Below are 5513 nucleotides of genomic sequence, written 5' to 3'. Positions count from 1 at the left end.
CACAACGTAAATTACACCAACAGAATAACTTTTTACATGTTTGTAAGGGCAAAACCAGTCTAAATTTATCATTAAACCATAATTGTTTTTATGCGTAAAAAAGTCATGACCATTTGGGTCAGCAAATTCTTTCCAGATATTGCCATCGTAGATGTCACTGTAAACTCCTTCAGGATTCTCTAACTTACGCCATAACTCACATTTTTGCATGAACCCTTCCCTCGATACAAGTAATTTCAAACTACTTCTTATAGGCAGGTAACAGTATGTCTTCAATGGATATAAAAGTGTTTTCCCAGAAGCAGTAGAAATCTACATCATTAATACTTGACCACACGCTTTGCGGTGGTGCTTTTGAGTGTGGTTCGGATACAAAACATTTGAACATAATTTTGAATGCGGAACACCCTGAATTTTTGTGATACAATCCTCTAAACTATACAGCGTGAAGCACTTTGTGCAGACTACATATTTTTTGTAGGGGGTAGAATCACATCCAATATGTTTAAAAAACATGTACAAAGATGAGGGCATAAAAGCTGCTAATTCACCAATTCCATCAAACCGTTGAGCTAATACGTTTAAAAATGCTTTCAAAAATTTTATTAAATGCTCAAAGGCTGTGTCTGTTATAGAGAAGGTGTATTGCCATAATGCTAAAAACAGGCATAGCCATGTAATCAAGTATATTGGTCCATTTACTTTTTGTATATTCTCTATTGGTGTATTAACTTCAACACTGAAGTCAGTTAACAAATCATGTAATTCAGATTCATCAACCAGCTCTTCGAGTAATGTTTGAATATGCTCCCTATCATCGTCATTATCCCCATCATCATCATCATTGTTACTGAACCCATCAATATTTTCATCATTATTCATCTCTGGTAAAGGTGTATCCTGTACAATGTCTAGTGGCTCATCAGTATCACTATCTAGAAATGACAGATTTAATGGCACAGAAGGCTTGTTTGTATTTTGCTTTTCTTCACATTTTTGAATATGTCGGCTAAAGTAATGACAGGAAAAGCTTTTTCGACAGAAGGGACAGGTTCTTCGTAGTGAATAATTACTCCTAAAATAAAAATAAACATCTTGGCACAAATGAAATTTATTTTAGTTCCCGAAACAATTGTTTGTCAATATTCTTAAATTCAATTTAGAAATTAATTCTGCATTTTGCACTAAAAAGAGTTTCTAGCTAGGCTGCTGCTGGAAACTGTTTCCATAAAGATAAATTATTTCCTTATCTCATTGGACTATGTGGGCAGCAGGGGGGGGGAGACAACATTGTTTTTTAGCTAGCTAGCTATCATCTGGACTGAGAAATAGAAAAACACATATATATTAGCTGGCTCTATACTCCCCCTACTCATCGAAAAGAATTATTCTTGCAAAGCGGGCCTTCTTCACAATCCTATTTTTTAAATGAATGTTAGCTATAACTTACATTGCAGATTCTTGTTTAGTCTTTCTTTCCCTTTCCTCGTGTTTACATAGCTTTAGCTAGCATCTTTTTTGGTCTTTGTTCGGAAGACGCGCGCAACGAAACAATGCCGGTAGCCATCTGGTTTCCTGTGCACCTAGCACAGAATTTACGGGGGTAATAATTACAATGATTAATGAATAATAATTCAAATTATTTAATAAAATAAATAAATAGAGCTCCTGCTCATTTTTTCTTTTATTTTTGTAGTTCTTGGCATTAACATTTTGGCCTCAATATTAATTTAATTCGTCTTAAAGATAATGATATTATTACTTAAACACCCTTTGATAATAAAAAGGAGACTAGAACTAGAAAGCGCGAAAGCGTAGTCAATACAAAAAGCTGGCTGACGGCCATGCTGACTTTCTTTTTCTGTTGGCGCATGCAAAGTTGAATCATGTCTGCTTCAAATTCAAAAAGAGCAAAAGTAAGAAACGACAGCAAGTTGGCTTTCCTCAGCTGTAGTGAAGACGAAAGTGGTAACTCAGGATATTGCAGTGATCACCACTTCTTCTTATCTTCTTCATTATCGTCGTCGGTGAACCACAGTCCAAACATCACTGTAAACAACACACCAAAACCTAAACCTCGCCCAAGGAGTACACCCATACTAAAAAGAAAGGTGGCTAGGCAAGAAAGTGAGGAGAATGATATACTTGGAGACTTATCTGGTAAGAAAGTTTTTCTAATTTTTGCCTCATATCTTCTAGCTAGTATATATATAATTGCTGTCTTTTTATAGGCTAGTAGTTTCCAATATTTACAAAATGTACGTGCTTTTGTGGGGGCAGAAAAAGCAAAGCCACAGGGATATAGCTACAAAGACACTGAAATTAATTATTCCTAGCTTCATATGCTCTTTTTAAAGGCAACACAGGTTTATATTTTCTGCCCTTATGTATGCACTGCATGCCCATTGTTCTCGACGTAAAATCACAACATGTCACACAACGTGCCGACGTAAAGCAGGCAAATTGCATCACGTCAGTAGTTTTTTGCCAACATGTAGTAATTGGATTAGCAAGGCTGAGCTAGAACTTTTTCTTTTTTAGTACCTGCACCAAGACCAATAACCGTTGATGATTTGGACGATCTAAATGCAAAATATCAACAAACTTTAGAAAACCAAAAAAATTTGTTTGACAGGTTAAATAGCGTAGAGACGAAGAAAAAGAAAGAAATAACTGTTAACGCATATACCAAAGTAAGATTTTTTATTTTTGTGAGCTTTATGGTAACTAACCTCGTACAAAATCAGAAGACGTTGACCAGCATATGTAGCTAGCACTTTTAAATCTAATTTCTTTTAAGCATAGTATTGTCATTGTTATATTTTATTTCTGTAGAATTTGAGGAATTCTGGTTATTTAGAGGGATCTAACAGAGATCTAAATTGGAACTTAGATAAACCAAGGTATAAAGTTGTCAATTTGATTAACCATTGTTACATGTCGGTTTTTTTTTTTATTATTTGCAGTTTTTTAAAAATGTTATATCTCTGTCTAAAGTTTTGAAAATCCTTTGTTTGATAAAACAGCATCTTTGGTTGTTGTTTTGTTCTAAATCTTTTTATTTTACTTTCAAATTATTATATCTCTAGCCCATTTCGTGATGGAAACGAGCAGTTATCCAATTTTATTAAACAGCATATCAGGGGATACGATAAAGATATAACTGATGACATAATAATAGGTGAGATTTGGAAAAGTGATTTGATACTGTGTATACAATTTACTGATATATTTTAGTGATTGGAAAAGAGTGCTGTCTATGGAATATTTTAGCATCAATTGAACAATATTTCACATCAAAGAAGACAATGAGAAAGAAGGGGTCTCATCGATAAAACATTAAAGCAGTCGCTGCTTCTACACAGCGCAAGTTGAATGTAAGTTTTTCAAATTATAGTGTCTGTTGACATTGTTTACTGTGAAAAAGACACAAGACTGCCTGCTTCGATAAATGTTTACATAGTCTTTCTTGAAGTTTATTTATGTTTATCATCTTTTGGTTTACTTTTAGAAAAGTAAAAGACGGACGAAGGTTCTTCAAGCAATGAACCTGCCTGAAGAAAAGAAGGCAAAAGTTTTGAAAGTCCTTGGGGTACAGTATATGTCATCAGAGGAAGAGATAGATGATAACAATGGGCGATATTTTACTGTCCATTCGCTTCCGTGGAGATGCAAAAATTGAATTCAACTTTTAAAAAACTCGATGCAAGACATCAAGAAAATCAAAACAAAAGAAGCAAAAATCAGACCGTGCGTCGCGAGGAAGGACAACCATCAGAACGAAACCCGCCACCAGATGCTCCTTCATTTGCCATTGCTCCTTTTGATGAATCACAATAAAATATTGAACATTCGTGACATTCCTAAAAAGATTTTTTTGTATATATTTAGAGAAAACATTTTTGTTTATAAGTTTTTGTAAATAGACATACATCTTGTGATATTTGTTTCTCTCTTCCTTGCACCTTCTGTATACGTCAATCATCCCATCCTGCAAGCTTTAGGATATTCATTATTTTTATCAGGTGGATGAGATTATAGGTACTTTTAACTCCTAACTCAATAAAAACTAAAAAAAAATTAAGAAAGGAAATTGAGCTCTTGTTGAAAAGTATTTGCAGGTTATAATAAAGGAAATTTTAGTTAAAAAGCGGAGCATAATTTTTTAAAAAAACATTACAAAATCTGGTATTTTCGTAAAGATTATGTCAAATAAACGCAGATCATCGGACAATTACTTCGCTAAAAAAATGTATAATCTTTTCCAGAAAGTTCGTATAATTGCGTGTTTTCGGCTGTGATTATTTTATATAAAATGCATATAATCTATCAGATTAGTTAACATATGGAAATAATTGATTCGCGAAAATTTCATATAATCGAATTTTCGATTATGTCTGAAATATTTAGATTATTCTGAATAATCGAATATAATTTTGCATAATCTCATTACCGATTATTCCTTTTTTCGTGCAGTGATTCGAAAACATTCATATGCAGAATCTGTTCTGTCTTTGACCACACGCTTCCCGTTCTGGTACCATGGAAAACTGCCCCCCAACCTTTCATAAAAGCATCTCCCTGTAACAAAATTTGTGCTTCAGATTGCACAAGCGAACGCCCATTGTACAAAATTAGATTGTTTACCCACCATAAAAGTTCCTTTAGAGACTCCTTCTTTAAATGCACTAGGATGGCATAAGTTTTTGATGCTTTTAGATTTGAATTTGTTGTTATAGAAAAAAACTCCAGACATGTTGGCAGAACTGCTTGTATGGTGGAGGAAAGAGCTCCTATTAATTGAGTTAGCTCCAAAATAGTAGCCTCTTGCCTCAAGCACTGTTTCTGTACTCAAGCACTGTTTCTGTACTCAAGCACTGTTTCTGTACTCAAGCACTGCTTCTGTTTTTTGGCAACTTTCTCCCTTGTTAGATACAGAAATTTTCCGGGTTGCCTTTAGGGCAGATTTTTTCAAATTTATTAGAAATCCTAAATTTTGTAACAGGAAAATCAAAGTGTCTTGTGCCATCAGGACCTCCTCTTGGCACCGTCCTAAAACTAACAATCGTCTAAGCAAATTATAAGTCGTATCAATAATCGACGAAGTACTGCCATAGGGAACAAAGACAGAGGAATTCGTATAGGTTGCATGATCATTCGAACGTCACAAATTTTTTGGAAGAATCGTGCAATGAAATAGGTATCCTTCAGGTCTAACTTGCACATCCAATCGCCTTTGGTTAATGTGAGTTTTAGTGAATACAAACCTTCCATTTTGAAGTGTTCGTAAGGAAAAAATTTGTTTAAATGCTTGATGTTTATTACTGGTCGATTTCCTCAATCTTTTTTTCTTACTAAAATTGGCGTGCTCAGAAGTTGTCCCTTTGATGGAGGCACTTTTAAAATGGCTTCTTTACTCAACATCTGCTCCACTTCTAAATCTATTAATTTTTTGTCTGGCAGACTGGAAACTGGCACATGTGGCGTCTGAATTTGTGTTTGTTCTGAAAGAA

The 5513-nt window shown here is 34.4% G+C and overlaps 1 long non-coding RNA gene across 1 annotated transcript; it reads left to right on the top strand.

Moving 5' to 3' along the window:
- Nucleotides 1–2891: 2891 nt before the first annotated feature.
- On the top strand, nt 2892–5146 carry LOC130630727 (uncharacterized). Its single transcript, XR_008982111.1, has 3 exons — nt 2892–3181; nt 3274–3377; nt 3512–5146. It is a non-coding gene; the product is annotated as an uncharacterized LOC130630727 (long non-coding RNA).
- The last annotated feature ends 367 nt before the right edge of the window (nt 5147–5513 follow it).

This window comes from Hydractinia symbiolongicarpus, chromosome 2 (genome assembly GCF_029227915.1).
Source record: "Hydractinia symbiolongicarpus strain clone_291-10 chromosome 2, HSymV2.1, whole genome shotgun sequence".
Taxonomy (NCBI): domain Eukaryota; kingdom Metazoa; phylum Cnidaria; class Hydrozoa; order Anthoathecata; family Hydractiniidae; genus Hydractinia; species Hydractinia symbiolongicarpus.
Note: the sequence above shows the minus strand (reverse complement) of the source record. Positions and strands in the feature narration are given on the sequence as shown.